General features: G+C 41.8%; 1 protein-coding gene across 2 annotated transcripts in view; it reads left to right on the forward strand.

The window, feature by feature from the left end:
- Window positions 1-19,029, forward strand: part of LOC134205627 (rho GTPase-activating protein 190) — a 112,958-nt gene that overhangs the window by 46,325 nt on the left and 47,604 nt on the right. The window lies entirely within an intron of this gene.

Below are 19,029 nucleotides of genomic sequence, written 5' to 3' on the forward strand. Positions count from 1 at the left end.
ACTATTGGCTTGGTCAAAGAGTAATCGGGGACAGTATAACAAGCTTCATATTTTCGTCATACGTCATCGAGTTACGATCTCAACCTAGCTGCTACAACTTTCACGGAATTGAATGTCTGGAAGAAACTTCAAGATCTCTACAGCTCCAAAGGATCTGGTGAAGATGGACTCTCACCATTATTCATCAAGGAGTGCTATTCGCTTGCTCTACCAGCTGCACTGCTTTTCAATCGCTCACTCGTCGAGAAAACCTTCCCTTCAACGTGGAAAAGATTCTCAACTCCCATTCATAAATCCGGAAATGTGCACGACGTTCGGAACTATAGGGGAATCTATATTATCAGCTGCCTTTCCAAAGTTTTTGAAAATACGATGCTGGATTTCATTTACCCATCAGTTTAACACATCATAGCTACCGATCAACATGGATTTGTTAAGAAACGTTGGACTACCACGAATCTTATGAGCTATGTGTCTATGCTAATCGATAGTATGTATAGAAAGGCGATAACAAATCGATCCTGTGTATGTGGGCTTTTCGAAGGCTTTCGATTGAGTTCCTCATCAACTTGCGGTGCAGAAACTCCGAAGAATCGGCTTCTCTGACTGGTTAGCCACTTGGATCGCTTCATACCTCGACAACCGCTGGGCATCTTAAACAATTAATGCAGCGAATCGAAATCTTCAAAATTATTGTATGCCGACAACTTGAAAATGTTTTGAGTCGTAACGTCGCTGGTGGATTGTTGCGCGCTGCAAGCAGATGTTAATACAGGGTTTTGGACTCTTGAGTCTTCCTACTTTGAGGATTTGGAGAATGCTTCTTCTGAGGCTCTTCGTGTTTGACCTACTGCAGAACAACATTGACTGCCCTGATCTCTTGGCGAAACTTCGTTTGAAAGCTTCCAAAAGAGCACACCGTACATTATATGGGCAAAAAAAATCCGTTTGACGTTTGTTGTGAATGTTTTAATGTAATCAATCATTTGTATTGCTTTAATTTAAGTTAATCGGATGTTGAGGTCGCGTAATAGTTTTTAAGCTTTCAAGTCTGTACGATTAATAACATAGTCGAAGACTGTAGATTAATAAATTTACAAAAATCATGAAATAAAGTAGTTATATGAGAAAGAACATTTCGAGCTGCAATCACTTTGATTTAAAACGAACTGGGACATAGAGCAAGATACTAGTGGCGACTCAAGGTTAGATTGCGTAATTTCATGACGAACGGGGTTGGGATTTATGACGTTATTAACGGTGTGGCGTAGCGTCGTGCTCGAGTTGTGGTACGGCAGGGAGCATCTTCCGGATGGCCAGAGCTTCATGGTACACGGAACAATAAGCCAGAGCCAAGCGAAAAAAACAGTAGGGTAATTCGCCAAATGCTAAACGGCGGTTTCCCCTATTAGACATTGATTTCAGACGAGCATAGCGACGAGCATATATGGACTGCATATAAACCACATCGCGATCCTCCAAAACACCCCTTACTTCCCTGTACCTCGGGCCACAAGGGTATCCAATAGTTGCTCTCTGGGGCGTCATTTTACAAGCAGTACCAAATTACGTGATCAATGTCATCGTAACCGGCTCCACACCTATATATATCGAGAAGGTTTATTCTGTAAAGACTAGTTTATTTGTGGACGCAATAGCGCCCTTGGCAAGTGGTTTTTTTTTTTCAATTTTTAAGAGTGATAAATTCTTTTCTGCATTTAAAAAAATCAAAATTTTTAACGTCTGTTGTCTGTTTTTTTTTCATCAAATGCTGTGTCTGGTTGACTAAGATTGTCACTGGTTTTGTTTTCTGCATCTGATAGTAAAAAAGAATTGAAGTGTCAAATATTTAATTTTTTGTGAGAATTTCCCGCGTGCTGCGTCTGGTTGGCTAGTCACCGGACAGACAAACAGGGCTATTATATTCTGTAAAGATGTGCGTTTGGTGAATAGTGATTGGACATAAATCTCAATACAACGCGAATGAAGCCTTGACTTAGTAAGGTCCTTAACTGATTTCAACGACCGGAGAGCCTCGATAGTATTTTTTCCCTTTAATGGGATTTGATTCATGAGGCTGACACGATGATTTTCAGGGAAGTCGATAAAATTTCGTAGACCGGATCAGAAAGCGCATGATCTTGTTATGTAGCTGCGAATCTCACCGCACGGCTAAGGTATTTGTAACCATTCCAAATGAAGTGGAATTATTTTGCAACGTACAAAATACATTTCTACTTATGGTAAGACAAAACATGCAACCTCGTTAACGACATCGCCATGGAAACTGTACCGCAATATTCATCTTTTCTACGCACTATTTATATTTATAAAAAACCAAAGTACCAATAGCGAACCTTATCTACTTCGCAACTACAAGATCTATTTGTTGTTTTATTTGTGATCGTGATAGACTATGTTAGACATGAAGGCAAATCGATACAATTACACTTTAAAAACTTAATTCACCGAGTAGTGATACTGCCTTTCTCGTATTTAGTCAAGACACCAACCTTATATGGCCCGGTTCGATGTACCATTTTCTTTATAATTTTTAAAGTCAACGGTCGATTTTTATCAAATTCAAAAATGATCAACTAGGCTTTGCCCACTGTCGAATAAAACTTGTTGAGAGGAAATCGGTTAAGGATACTATATTAAAAGTTGCCTAATTGTTCTCTTAGCTTTTGTGCACACGGACAGACAGACATGTGCTCAGTTCGTCGAGCTTAGTCGATTTTTTAAAAATTAAATAGTTTTATTTTCGATCATTTTACAATTCTTTAATAAAAATTACAATATTTATCAGAATGGTTTTTAAATAGCGTGATTCCATCTCATTTCTTTTATTTGTTTTTTGAATAAATATAAACATTTCCTCTTAAATCAGGGTGAAAACTAATGGCCCAACATATAATATTTTTATAGAATATTTTCTTGTTTTTGAAGTCGTATCTTCAATTGTTTTGCTAACCATCCTTCCACCCATTTCCAAATCTTCTGTGAAATCGATTGATGATGACTATGGGTCTCCGGGCCTTCTACATAAAGTTCGTTCTTGGAGTGGAATGATAGCCTTTACGTATACTTTTTATATGAGAAAGGCAAAAACCAATCACAGAAGCCAGATCTACATCGCGCTAGAGAATACATACATCGAAATCTTAAACATCTATTTATCTGCAAAATCTAATTTTCAATCTCGAGTAAGGACGGGTACATGCAGCTAGTAGAAAATACGCTCAGTTTCGTTATTCACTCGGTCCCACTACGCTCCAAACACAGATCCCAAAAACGTCTTCCTTCGACACCTTCGTCGTTGTCATTTCGTTAGAATAGAAAAGACAGCTCCAGCCAGTCAGCCAGCCAGCCCCGGCACGACAACGGATGAAGTCACGGAATGTGGTCTTCATCAGCGTAGAGCTGTTGCAATACCATCCCATCCCATCACAACGGCACCGATGACGACGTCGACGAAGGCTTGCGAGGGATGCTAGCTGACTTATGCGGCAAATTGCATTTATGGCACTCAATATCGCTATTTTCTACCACTTTCAACGTGATCCACACAATCCTGCCTTGGTGCAGAGATAACGCGTAGAAGTTCCTGAGGGCGAGTGAGGTCTTGAGTTTAGCAGTGAGATTTTCTTTTCAATGATATTACAAAACCGTTGATAGTTACTACACTCCTATACATGGTCTGTTGAATGTAACGTGGGTGGCTCCTGATTTTCATAATACGACTGCTGCATTGCTATTTGTTTGCAGTTCAAGAATGATATTCGGCAGAACAAATTCCTCATAGATGGAAGTCAGGTATTGGAATGCTTTTTGCTTGAACAAAATACAAAATTGAATGTACTGCATGATATTTTTTATGATTTCTCTACAGCAACCGTTGTGAGTCTGTCAATCTGAATCATAAAGCTTTCAGGACTCCTTGTCTTGAAAGTGCCTACGTAGAACTTGTGATGATAATGAGACCAAGCTCCGCACACAAAAAAAGCATCTCGCAGCAAAGGGGGAGGATATTCAAATTGAGATTAAGCAGATTTTTCTCGTTTGGTTCTCATTCTACGGGTGGAATCCTCCACTACAGCTTTTTTTGCTAAGTGGAAAAAGGCAAGTATCTTTCACATTGCCGTCATTACCATACTGCTCCCCGGCCAATCAATGTAGGTTAAAGTTCACAATTTAGCATCGCACTCGACTTACCAGAGTTCGGAGTGATAGCTCACGTAGTTCTCCTGTGCGGAGGGAGATATTCCGGGACGGGCCAGATCATCAAGCTTCGCTAAAGAAGAACGTGCAAAGGTACTACACTTTGCAGCTTCAATTTTGAATGAAATTTTCGCTTCCGATCCAATCTACCTGCAATAGTGTATAGTTGCCAGCAACAACGGTTAGCCTGATAGACCGAAAAACGTCGATAATGGACACCCAGGAAGAAAGCGCAACGAACACCAACGGGAGAGAAATCGAACGAAACTATTATCCAGAATGGCAGATGAGGGCACCAGCTGCAACAAACTTTCCGACTGACTAAACTATTCATTGGGAGACAGCGAGGCTCAATGTTGGATGGTTATTGTTGCGGATGCTGTGGCATTCTCCGGTGGAGCCAGAACTGGAACGTGCATATGGCTATTGAGACCGCTGAGACGTGAACATCGGTTGGGGTAGCGTGTATTGATATACATGTTTGTTAAATTTTTAAATTCAATCTATAATTATACAATTTGCTTTGGAAGGCATGACGAAAACTTCTTGTTATGATAATACAGGATATAATGTCTTATACCGGTTCCACAACACGTACTATATAAAAAAGTATATCACAATAGATCTAACAAATGGTCGCAGTGAAATACCCAACAAGGAAAAAAATATATAAAAAAGTATCGATTTTTTACGTGGTATTGTGGCTTGTGTCTTAACTAGTGTAATTGGTTAAAGTTAAGTAATGCGAATCCAGAGGAGGCAGGTTTTTGATTTAGTTTTCTTATTGTTAAAATCCCCCAACAGTTGAATGCTCAATCGTTAGTATAAATACGTTTATATCAGGGTGGTTCACAAAATCGATATTACTCAACGCATTGTGCTTGTTCGATTTTGGCTAATGTTCTGAGTGTCCTCCGGAAATGTAAGTAAACTATTATCTAACTATTATTAACAGTAGGGTATAAAAAATGACTGAGCTCAAACCGTTTTTAGTTCGTTTAGGGATCATTTATTCTTCCAGGAGTGCATTAAGAAGTACAAAATACTAAAGGTATTTTAAAAGAATTCCTGGAAGAACTTCCTTATTTTTAAAGGAATTTCCGGAGGACTTTCCAAAGAATTTTACTAAAGGAGTGTCCATTGGAATTATTAGGATAATTTTTAATTTTTTTGCTGGAGGAATTTCCATGATGAGTCCAAAAAGATGTCTTAGATGAATGCCAGTAGGAAGTTTTGAATGGATCCTTTAAGAAATTTCTAAAGGAGAATCTGAAGGGATCTTCAAAAAGAATTAAATGATTTGTGCTGAAGGAATTCCGAATGAATTTTTCAAAGGAATTCCTAGACAACTTTTCTAACAAATATATCAAGATATTCTCGAACGAATGAATTCAAAAGAAAATTTACGAATATTTTCTCGAAGAGATTCCAAAATAAATTTCCGAATAAATTTCTGAATAGATTCTCGACGGAGTTTCGACAGCAATTTATATGGAAACTCTAAAGGAACTTCCGTAGGAATTCCTAAAGGAATTTCCGAAGGTTCAAGAAAATTCCTGGAATAGTTGCTAGGAATATCCGAAGGAAATTTCGAAGAAGTTACTGGAGAAATCTCCAAAAATCTATAACAATTTCCTCTATGAATTCCAGAAAAATATTCCGAAGGAAACCGAAAGAAATATATTTAATTTAACGAAAATATGCTTCAATAAGCTTCACTTAGCTATGTTGTAGTGCATGTTTGGTTTCATCACCATTATCGGTTTGACACTTATTCTTTAAGTACTGGTACTTTGGCTGCTGGGTCTAAGCAAACAGATGTTGATCACAAGGTAGCGGCATTAGCAATTCTATACTTTTACATCAACTGTATTTCCGAACGAGTTTCTAATTGAATTTCTGAAGGAACTCCTGAAGGAGTTTGCGAAGAAATTTATAAAAACATTTCCGGCAATCGGTATTTGCCAAAGTAATTTATAAAGGAACTCGTTAAGGAATTTACAAATGAATTTTCAAATGATTTCCTACTGAAAGAAGTTTTGAAGGAATTCTCGAAGAAGTTCCTCCACAAATTTCTGGAACAATTCCTTTAAGAAGTCTTTTTTTAAGTTCTGTGAAGGAATTATCAAATTAAAATTTAGAGACATTCAAGAAATTTCCAAACAAATACCTAAAGAAACCCTTCAAGAAATTTCTTCGGTTTAACCGGAAAGGGCATTCTCAGCAGCTGACAACATTGCCAACAATGTTTCACTTTCACTTTTTTCAGCTCAACAAGCAATGATTTCAACATTTAAAGTTAGTCAATAAATATTGTTTTTCACCCAAAATGCTAACATAGGAATGGAATTACGACGGAAGCTTAGCGTAATCGGCAGAATTCGAAATATCGTATAGCTGTTTAATCGAATATGAGCGTTCATCACTACTACCTAGGGGAATTCATGTAGTGAAATCACCGCTAGGGTGGTCCGTACACGGATCGAATCGTGGAGCAACGGCATCTTAATGAAATTGAGTTGGTGTTCTCTGTGGAGACAAGTGCGCATCGGCAGGATCGCCAAATGTTCGAAATCGGTCCAAAGAAAGACTATTTTTTGCAGCACAAACTATTGCTGAGCGCGTTTTACCCCCAACTCTTTTCAACCTTGCCTTTCTTGGCTTAATTTCAATTTACGACTTTACGATTACAAACTCGAATTTGCTTCTAAATCGTAAACAATCAACAACGTAGCATGTAGTCGTAGACTGGTTCCGCTTACATCTCACCCTGCTGGTAGCGCTCGCTGCTCACGTTTCGTTAGCATTGACGACGGAGGAGCTCGGCGCCATCAACACTTCCCAGCCCGTAACTCCGACAGCCGTTCATCGGTTGCATCAGAATTACCTCCAGCCACTTCTAACGCTGCTAGGTTCGCTACTGTCCGCCGAGACACATCTCTGTTGATTCGTGCATGCCGCACCTTTTCATCCGCCGCTACGATCAGCTTCTCCACAACTCCTCGGATCCATGTCTTCCGATTCTACCCGTTAACCACGAACACGAGGTCACCAACGTTCAACGGCTTTCAATCTTCGAACCATTTTGTTCGTCGGTTGATCCCCGGCAAGTACTCCTTGTACCATCGCTTCCACATTATGTTCGCCAAGTATTGCGAACTCCGGTATACGCTCCGCAATATATCCGCTAATTGGAACTCGCTCTGCTGGAGCGGCTCCAGGAATATCTTCATCGATGCTTCAGAAACCATTTACCCGTCCAGATAGGCTCTCCACAAGCTTTTCCACAGGCCTTCATTTCCTCGACCGTGCTCGCCGCCATAGCGCTCGGTATCGGCCACGCATTCTCCGCCTCTAAAAACTCCGCCGTAAACTCCAACGCTTCATAGTCTTGATGAACCGCGCTGAGTTTGGCGAACATGTTGAACCGAACGTGGCTACGTTCATCACGTAGATTTGGTGCCTTCTCCTTTTAGCAATTTCTCCAACTGCGTGTACCGACGTAGTTGTACCATCGGGTAGCTGTCCGGAAACTGTGGACTATCAAACTTCCGCGTCAGCCCGGTTTGGAAGCGATCTCCCACTCGAACGGTTATCATCTCCAGAATTTTCCCTGGCTCTCCTGTCTTCTGCGGATTCTTTCAATTTACTGATCATCAACTCCTCTAGCGCGTTGTGGCGTCCGACCATATGCGTATTAGACGATTTTGCTCCACGCCTTGGGCCGTATATACTCCACCCCAACGGCGAATTTACTGCTATAGGCTCTCCCGGTTCACCTATCCTAGCGTCGATCGGCGTCATCGTATGTAAGTTGTTCAATCCGATCAGGATTCTTGGTCGGTTTCTTCGGTACGATGTGACTGGTAAACCACGATGGTGTTCATACCGTTGCCCTATCTCCCGAGCATCTAGTGATTACTCTGGCAGCGCTAATTCATCTACGGCTGATTTTTTTCAAGTCCTTTTCAACGCGGACAACGTCTCCGGTCCACCGGATCTCGAGCTTTTTCCGGACACCCTCTGCGCCCAGTTGGTCTGTCAGGGCCTTTTCCACCATCGTAACCGATTTTCCTTAATCCAGAAATGCTAGGGTAGTCACGGATCTGTCCCGGAAATACATTGTCACTGGCGGCATCCGGAACAACATGCTGCTGTTCTACTGAATGTGGGCGTTAGGATAAGTGATGCAGCAACGGATTGTGCCTTTCTGTAAACCCTCCAATAATGCACCGCATTGTGAACCTGCACTCTGCGTTACCATGGTCGTTCAGACATATGTCGCAGAGTTTCTACTGCCGCACAAGCTTCACCCGGTCTGTTGGTGTCATGCTCTTGAAATCCTGGCATAATCGCAGCCGATGGTCCGTCCGATTACAAAATTTGCAAGCCCGTTGTCTGGACACCACCACCAGTCGACAGAAACGTTCGCTTCGCAGGCTTCGGCAACCCTTAGAGCCTTATCCTTCGTCTGACTACCTTCTTCTTTTAACTGCATTTGATTTATTTCCTTCCACACACTACACATCTTTACCTTGAAAGAGTTACGCATCTTCTTCAACTCCTCCTCCTTCAACTTCTCATCTGATAGAGCCTTCTCCATGAGCACCTTCTCATCTTGCCTCTGTTTCGCCCTAATCGCGTTCTCGAGCTTCATCTTCTTCTCTGTTAACGACGTCTCCATCTCAATCCGCTTCTGAAGAATGATCATCTTCATCTCCCTCTCTTTCGCCTGCTGTTCATCTTCTAACTCCTTCAAACGCTTTTCCAACTCTGAACCGGAATCATTGACTGACTTAGCCCTGTCGAACTCTTCCTCTACCGCTTTATTTTTCTTACTACTCTTCTTCTTCTTTTGTTCCTTCTTCTCTATCTTCCTTAGGTACTCACTGTACTGCTGTTGCCACTCGGTAGACGGACAGAATCACTTGTTCTCCTTCGCCGCCTCCGCCGTAACGTAATCAAGCTAGGCCTCGAATACCATTCAATTGATTGTTCAATATATGACTCATTTACTGCTAAATCGCTTCCCCTATCTGTTTTTGTTTACATCGCATATTATCAACGAACTCTTCTACAGCTGTAGACTGGTCACGCATATTCCAATTTCTCACGACTCAGCTTTCACCTTTTCCTCGTCTCGGCAGATCAGCATGCATACCATAGAAGGTACCGCAATGGTTCAAATGTCGATAACACCCATTCTTCAATCTATTGGGCTCCTGTTCAATTGCGATTGTTTTAGTCAATCACGGAGTAGGTAGGTCAAAAAGTGTAATGTTTGTACTCGTAATGTGAGTATTCCCGTCCCTGTTACTGCAAACAGAAATCAATCATGAAATATCTTCTATTTGTAGGGGAGGTGTACCGGTTTTGGTCACCTTAGTGCCTAATTTGGCCAACTCTGAAAATGCATATTTTCCAAACAATATCGATCAGTTTTAACAGCGAAGAAAAAAAGAGATATATCTCCTGTAAGAGCTGATAAAACCATCGAAAATTGCTTTACTTTAGGAGTTATGCGAGAAACTGGCCAAATTAGGAACATGGCCAAAACTGGTACAGTTACCCTACATCTGGTCGGGGTTCTGTGATATTTTGTTCGTACAAGGAAAACGGAAATCATTTCATATCAATTAATACGTACATTTGTTGCAGGATATCCTCAGTTTTGGAGTTGAGGGATATCCGATACGATTTGTGATCAATTAAATCTGCCAAGCCAAAGCTTAAGCAGAAAATGGGTTATTTTTTGTTGGCGCTTGTTGTAATTTGGCAGAACCCCGACCATCTATTTGTTATCAGCTTGATGTCAGGTTTTACTTGTGTTTATGTCCGAACATAAACAATAAAATATGAATTAATGAAATGGTTCACTAACATTTCATCTTAAACTTCCTAATATGCATTTCTCCATATAATGTTTCTTGAGCGGAAAGGAACATCAATTGTTTGATTCTTTCATTTCACCCAGTGATACTTGAAATACAACTTGGATAAATAAGAAAGTTACGTGTTTGACTGCATGCGATGTACATTTATCGCGATAAACCTCACGTGTCGGCAACGCCATAACGACAAACTGTCAACAGCCATGAAAAAAACAAACATTTCGAAGTGCATTTGTTTTATGATTTGTTTCTTTGGTTGTGCAAAAATATTTATTTTTTTATCACAAAGCTAACACACTCGGTGTTCGATAGCAATTTCCCACCCTAAACCATAATGTGTCAGCATCAGTAGATTCCATCTCGGGCAAAGCACAGGCTGATGATGAAGGGGACAGCGCGACAGAGAAGGCGGTGTAAAAAGTAACCAACCACGCTATCAGATATGTCAATTGATGCTCCACCACCCACGTACAGTGGGAATTTTCTTTCAATTTCAGCACGTCCCTGTTTCTACCGCTCTTTGTATCGTCCTAGACTTCGGCTGTATCCTTGGACCCAACTGTACACTCAGAGAATTTGTTGTTTGAGTATCTGAAATCTCAACAAAAGGAAATATATTGAATTATGTATATAAAAAACTAGTACTCTAAAAAAAAAAAGTTCCGACATTCAGAAATCGTCAGCATTTATAAATTATCGTATCTAAATAATTCAGTTGTAATGAAAAAATTGGAAAACTATGGCAAACTTTTTGTTTTGCCACAGTGTACTGAAAATTGCAAAGTTGCAAATATGTACTCAAACAACTCCCATGCATCCGTGCACTGTTGGGATGCGGTAGTGGTCAGAAACATAAATTCATTTTTCACTCGTGAAAAATATATTAACTCCACTATAGTGAATAATCAAAATATAGATATTATCAACTGTTTGTTATGTGGTCATATTTAAATATAACCGTTTGAGATAACGCACATTTATTTTTACCCTTTTGTCTACCCGGTTCCATAGTTGGTTGTTGGTTGTTACTCGCTCGTCGTTCAGAAAAAGCGGAAAATCGATCTAATAAAAACTATTACAGTCCCCTGGATGCACGATATGCGATGCAATGCCATATCATCGGGAAGCATCATCACAAACGCGCTTCGGTCTCTGAAAATTCCATTTTCCAACAACGACGACGGCGTCGTCGTCGTCGATGGTTGTCCTACCGTACTTTTCTATACTGAAGAGTCGTGAATGAATAAGTGGAAGGTAGACGTGCGTGTGTTTTGTGAGAGATATGCAAGAACCTAGAGGAAACGGGAAAGGAATTTTTGGCACGGCTGAAGATTCGATTCATACGATATATTTGCGAGGATAACAGAGAAAAAATAACACGGGAATAAGCGAAGAGTGGACGCGGTGAGACTAAAAGGCCATTATGCTTGGCGGTTATTGTGGCCCATAAATATGTGATGTGAGCACAGTGCTATAGAGCTGAGAAGCATGTTACTACAGTAACAGATAAGACCGACACGTGGAGTCGTGGATCACTGAATGAAATATCCATAACAACATATAGGTGTGTTGACCAACTGTAGTTTTTAATCTTAAATGGCATTCGTGTGGGGAAACTTAGGCCCGGAGGCCTTATAAAACACAATTGAGACACACTGTTTGGTATTCTCCCTTTTTTAATTTGTTCATTTTTTACTTTGAAACTTACAAATGTCTCGTGTCAAATTGATTTTCGTATCACCACTATTTGGGTGAAAAGTTGATGATAAGCTGGCAATCCAAATACTGCGAGTTCATTTCCTGATTCCAACTAGTACTTTTTTCGGGGTGAACAAATGTTTGTTCATGATATATCATGGAATGAATAAAAAGGAATTAAGAATGGCGATGCGTGAGAGAAAATACATTATACTAATTATACAATTATTGTACAACTATTTCAGTTGTAATAATAACTGTTTTTTTTATTTACAGGTATGTCTTAAGCTGAATTATCATTTAAACCAGGTAATGTAGTAAAACCGCTCTTACTTCACACGTTTACAAGTTTTTTTACAACAAAAGTTGTTATCAATTAATGAAAACCAGAAAACAGTACAATCGGAGATCCTGAAAATATTATAGTAAAAAAAATCGACGTTTTATCACATTTGAGTTATAATCAGAGTTTAAAATATTCATCTTCATGAATCAACTTCGGTCCAAATTTTGACAAACATCGCATGAATATTCAAAACATAGAATGACATAGTCAGACGACTACTCCGCTAACTCATTCATTCGACTGTCACTGAGTGTCACTATGTGCAGCAAAAAACATAATTAACATTATTTATGTTGATGTTTACCGTTGAAAGTGCCTCGCGGATGAAAATCGGATTCAGTTCTATGTGATAAATTACTTTACTCATTTGAAACGTGTTCAGATTTCAGATAATTTATCAATTTGTAAAATGTGCATAAATATTCAATGACCAATATTCAATCGAATATTGACAGTCCAGAGCTGACTATGAATGTGTCTGGAAGTGAGCTAACAAATGAAGAAAGGTGGACCAAAAATTTCGATTATTTTACACTCTGATTGTAACACACAAAATTTTATAATTGCATTCGGCCTTTTCCATGGATTTCGCGGATCACATATCGATTTTAAAGTTTCGTGCAGATTTGGCGCAGATTTAGTTGTAGGGAAAACATTATCAATGCTTATTAATTTTATGTCTATCAACTCGGGATTTGGGCGTAACTAATTTTGTAAACAAACGTTGTTTTATGGATTCCGTTGAATGCACACGTTCTCCAACTCCAATACTAATTCCCTAAACTGATAAGGAAAACTCAATCTGTTGGATACACATACGGTTCTTTTTTTCTCATGTTAAAATGTTTACTTTAGCAGGAGTTTGCATTCCAATGTTTTTATTCTTCTTCTGCATTGGCATTACATCCCCCCTGGGACATTTCTGACTCACAGCTTAGTGTTCATTTAGCACTTCCTCAGTTATTAACTGCGAGGTTTCTAAGCCAAGTTAACATTTCTGCATTCGTATATCATGAGGCTAACACGATGATACTTTTAAGCCCAGGAGAGTCGAGACAATTTCCAATCCGAAAATTATCTAGACCGGCACCGGGAATCGAACCCAGCAACCCTCAGTATGGTCTTGCTTTGTAGCTGCGCATCTTACCGCACGGCTAAGGCAGAAGGGCAGAAAGGATAATTTTGCCGAAACGTACATTTGGCCAAAAGTACCGTTCGACTGAATTGGTAATTTTGCCAAAAAAGCCGTTGAGCCGAATAGGTCATTAGGCAGAAAATGCCGATTGGCCTAAGTGGTTGTTATGCAGAAAGGACATTTTCGGGCCAAATGGCTCTTTCTGCCAAACGACCTTTTCTATTAAACGGCATTTTCGGCCTAATGATCTATTCGGTCAAATGACTTTTACGGCCAAACGACCATTTCACGACCAAATAACATTTACAGCCAAATGAACTGTAAGGGCAAACAACTTTTTCGACTTGCTGTCGGCCAAATGCCATTTTCGGTCAAACTATTTTTGCCCTAATACCGTTTCGGACAAACGTTTAATTCGATCTAATGGAATTTGGTTAGATGACATTCGACTTAACGTGTTATTTAACCAAGTGACATTCGAACGAACAGGTATGGCAAATTTTCCGACAGGTATTTGGCCGAATATGTCATTTAGTCGAACAAACCATTTGGCCAATCCATCTGGCCGACAATTTTATTTAGCCGAAATGGGGCATAAAGGCGTAATGGCGTTAGACCAAATGACATTTTCGGCCAAATGGCCCTTTCTGTCAAACAACCATTTGGAACAAACGACATTTTCGGCCTTATATCCTTTTCGGCCAAACGATCCTTTCAGCCAAACAACGTGTCAAATTACCAATTCGACCGTATGACGCTTTTACTAAATGAAATTTTTGTCCAAACTGTTTTCCGTTGCATAACTGTTTCGCCCAAACGTTCATTTCGGCCAAATGCAATTCGACTTGATGATTTCAATTCCGGTTCTATGACACGACGCCATCCATTTTTCGCGTAACCTACAACCTTTGAAAGTATAGAATCACGTTTTTGATGTAATCTTATCTCTTACTTTTGTTGGTTATGTTCAGTAACCGACATGTGCTCGATACGATTTTCGACTGGTAGAGGCAAGCGCGATAACGCGTCGACGTTATTGATACTTTTACCGGGACGATGTATAACGCGATACGAATAGTTTGACAACGTTACCGCCCAACGATGTAATCGTGGGACCGCGACCGCCGACGCTCCTTTTTGTGAGCTTGAGCTTGATTGGCTGCTCGTAGTTGCTACTCCATTATGACCAGAACAGCTGTTCTTGCACAGGGAACCAACAGGTGTTTGCTTGGGACTAGCACACATCTTCAATGTACAAGTACTGGTGATCTCATTTATTAGGTCATACTGGCGCCTGCCACGTCAGAATGCAAGTCAATGTGGGGAAGGGGTAGGAAATGATGATGCAATCACTCGCCCACTGCAAGCCGAATATACCTCTGCACTTGCCACGAGTTCATGCGGAATTTGTTGGAATTTTTGGGTTAGGTTCGAGAGGCAGAGGTCCGTCTTGGTTAACGAGCTGCCAATGTGATAGATAGGAATAGATAGGCAACTGATGGAATTTCTAATGGGATGTAGGAAACGAGCTTTATAGTTCATTTCCAATTCTAGCAGATTACTGTTAGAAAACTCAAGGTGAAGGTATGGGAATAGTAATGGAAATGGTATGGAAGTCCATTTCCAGTTCTAGCGATTGCTAGAACATTAGAAATATAGAGAAAGATACAAAGTAGGAGAATGGAACGGACTTGGGATTGACCTGCGTATGAGGCAGAAGCAGTAGCCATATGACTACCAAGCCCGCTAGACCGGCGACGCTCCTTTTTGTGGATTAAAAACTTGTTTCAACTCGGAGCTATCGGAGCTATCGCCGGATCAAACGGTTCTAATATATCATTAGTAACTAACAGCTTTTTACTTTTTTTCAAAAGCAGATGACCACGTGAACTCGTGATCTTTTTTGAGCAAATTATATAAAGGATGTAGCTCCGTGGACAAATTTGGCAGAAATCGATGATAATAGGAGGCCTAAGAACGACTGCAATTGATTTAAATCGGTGGCGGTGATAGACAAATAGCGTCCACCTTTGTGGAACTTGGTCGAATCTCTTCGGCTGTAAGCCGGAACCCGAGATGCTCGATTTCTGTTTAAAAAAAAAGCTGGATTTGGTCCAATGAATCTGCACCTTGTGCTGATTTAGCTTGTCAAGAACATTTAGCAAATTCTTTTTGCATTCCTCGACAGTTCTTCCACCTAACAGAATATCGTCCAAATACGGAACTGCTTCTGTATCGACTAAAATTTGATGTATCATGGATTGGAACAGAGACGGTGTAGAACAAATACCGAATGGCGTTCGATTGTACTTAAACAAGCCCTTGTGGGTGTTTGTTTACAGTATACAATTTTTGTGCGACTTCTGATAACTTAACTTGCAAGTATGCACCTGTAAGATCGATTTTACAGAAAACCTTGACAAACTGGCTAGAATATCATCAATCAATAGTAATTGATAATGTTCAGTGGAAATGAAAAGATTCAAAGTTAAACAAATGCGAATCGAACCGTCTTTTTCGGTGTAACCACAATGGGACTCGTCCGTGATTTCGGCATCTTCCGGTAGCTCGTTTCATTCCGATGTCCGGTTTAATTTCAAATTTTTGATGACTTCCGACATTTCCGCTACTCGATTCTAACTGCTGACTTTCTGTTTCGACGCCCGACACATTGTTGACACGTGGCCGACTTTGCCACATACAAAAAATGTCCACTGTTTAGCGGGACACGACTCTGGATTGTGGGACCTACCACAACGGAAACATGACTTCAGAGACTCCGACGGTTTCTTCAGCTGACAATTTGCTTGCTTCTTCTTTTCCTGGTACTGTATACTTTGGCTTTTCCGACTTGAGGCATTTCTGTATTTACCGCTGGTTTAGGGAAGCGATTTTCGACGATCCTTGCATTGCTTTCGACTCCTGCTCCGCTCTCCTCCCAGCTACAAGCAATTTCACATGCTTTATCAAACGTGAGACTAGCTTCCGTCAACAGCTTCGTTCGTAGACTGGAATTGTACACTCCAGCGATGAATTGATCTCAAAGCGCAAAGCGCCCCACATATTCTCGTGATTGAGACGGTCGAAAGCTTTTTCGTAGTCAATGAATACCAAGTAAAGGGACTCTTGGAATTCGTTGACCTGCTCCAGAATGATGCGGAGCGTGACAATATGGTCCACACCGGATCTTCCGGCACGGAATCCGGCTTGCTGCCGCCGGAGAGTCGCATCGATCTTCTCCTGAATCCGGGCTAGGATAATTTTGCACAGAACTTTGAGAACGGTACACAGCAACATAATGCCTCGCCAGTTATCGCATACAGTCAGGTCACCCTTTTTGGGCACCTTTACTAAGATACCTAGCATCCAGTCGACCGGGAAAGTTGCGGTGTCCCAGATATTATGAAATAAACGATACAGTAGTTGAGCGGATGTCATGGGGTCAGCTTTGAGCATCTCGGCTGATATGCGGTCGACCCCTGGGGCTTTATTCGATTTCATGCTTTGGATGGCTGTTTGAATCTCTAGCAGTGATGGAGCTTCGGTATTGACGCGTGTTATACGTCGGATCCTAGGCAGATCATGCCGAGGTGGTGATGGCCTGGCTGATACTTGAAAAAGTTGTTCGAAGTGCTCGAACCAGCGTTTCAGCTGGTCAGTTGGGTCGGTCAATAACTGATCATTCGCGTCTTTCACAGGCATCGTTGTATTCATCTTCGCCCCGCTTAAGCGTCGTGAGATATCGTAGAGGAGGCGAATGTCCCCGGTTGCGGCGGCTCTCTCTCCTTCGTCAGCCAGAGAGTCTGCCCACGCTCGCTTGTCCCGTCGACATGAGCGTTTTACTTCCTTCTCAAGAGCCGCGTATCGTTGGCGGGCTAAGACTTTGGCTCCTCTGGTTTTCGATCGCTCTATCGCGGCTTTGGCTTCTCTTCGCTCCTCTATCTTCCTCCAGGTCTCATCGGTGATCAATTGTTTTCTCTGGGTGCGTAGTTCGCCCAGATTGTTCTCGCTGGTGGCGATGAAGGCATTCTTGATGGCGGTCCATTGGTCTTCCACGCTGCCACCTTCCGGAATATCTGCAGCACGCGTCTCCAGTTCTTCAACGAAGGACCGTTTCTTTCGGCATCTTCCAGTCGGCGTGTGTTGAATCGTCGTCCAACTCTTTCCTCCTGCCGACGAATCCGCGCAATGCGCAGGCGTATTTCGCCGATGAGGAGGTGATGATCAGACGCGATATCGGCACTACGTTTATTCCGTACATCAAGAAGGCTCCGTTTCCATTTTCGGCTGATGCAGATGTGGTCGATTTGATTTTTTGTAAAGCCGTCACGGGAGACCCACGTGACCTTGCGAACCGGTCGATGAGGGAAGAGCGATCCCCCGATCACCATGTCGTTATTACCACAAAATTCTGCGAACAGCTCTCCGTTTTCGCTCATTTCTCCGAGACCATGGCGTCCCATAATGCGCTCATGGTTCGAGTTGTCGGATCCGATCTTCGCATTGAAGTCGCCCAAACAGATCTTGATATCACCCTTCGGAATTCTATCTACGACGGCATTGAGTTGACTGTAAAAGTTCTCTTTGTCTTGCAGATCGGCAGCATCGGTTGGCGCATAACATTGGATTATAGTAAGGTTTCGGACCCGTGTTCTAAATCTGGCAACGATTATCCTTTCACTTATAGGCTCCCACTTCATAAGCGCAGAGTGTGCCTGAGCGCTTAGTAGGAAGCCAACTCCGCGTTGCCGGGGAGCGTGTTCACCTCGTAAACCAGAGTATAGCAGAACTTGTCCCGACGGCGTTCTGTGTTCTCCAAAGTTTGGCCAACGGACTTCACTCAGTCCCAGGAACTCAAGCTTCATGCGGCGTGCCTCATTGGCAAGTTGTGCCAATTTACTCTGCTGGGCTAGGGTTAAAACGTTCCATGTTCCTATTCGTGTCCGTTGTTTCGCGCTAAGAGTCGTCGCCGTAAAATCAGTCCGTATTCTTTCATTATCGGATTCTCGAACAAATTGATGTTTCGGGAACAGTAGGTTGTTGGCCCAAGGTTCCCTATCCACCGGGATGGGGCTGCCATCTTAGGTATAGCTTCCGGGGAATAGCATTTCATACTTACTCAGCCGCTGGATGCCAGAACAGACGCTGTTGGAGCCGCACCTCCTTGGTGGACAGACGCTCGATCAGTCGGGTCAAATTAGTTTAAAGTCCTACCCAATACCAGGACTAGGCTAGTGCGCTTTGAGCGGCACACGGTCGCTTTGATAGGGCCTGCTTGGGGACACATGCAGCTTTTTATAGAAGTTCAACAGAGCCCACTGTCGAACCCCACCACATCCTAGGCAGACCTCACAGGACGCACCCTCTCACTCTAGCTGATGTCAGAAGGACAACAGTGCCCAGGCTGCACTACCAGCTAAGTACGCAACCCTTAGCTGGCGGTCAATTGTCATCGGAAGACCCGTGGAAGCGTGAGTATTGGAACTTGTGAGGACCAGAGCTATGTTAGGCGCCCCTTCCCGGATGTCAACTCACCATTTCGCAGCCCGGAAATGTCCCAGGAGGGGATGTAATGCCAATGAAAATGAAGAAGAGAACAGAAGTTCTCCAAATCATTACGGTGTTCTACCACGTCAACTACGCTCTGTAAAAAACGAAAAGCTCTCCATTGACTCCATATAGGTCCTTAGAGGCCATGTGTATGATTTACGATTTAGATATGTCCGAATAGGATGTTC

Source organism: Armigeres subalbatus, chromosome 1 (genome assembly GCF_024139115.2).
Source record: "Armigeres subalbatus isolate Guangzhou_Male chromosome 1, GZ_Asu_2, whole genome shotgun sequence".
Classification (NCBI taxonomy): domain Eukaryota; kingdom Metazoa; phylum Arthropoda; class Insecta; order Diptera; family Culicidae; genus Armigeres; species Armigeres subalbatus.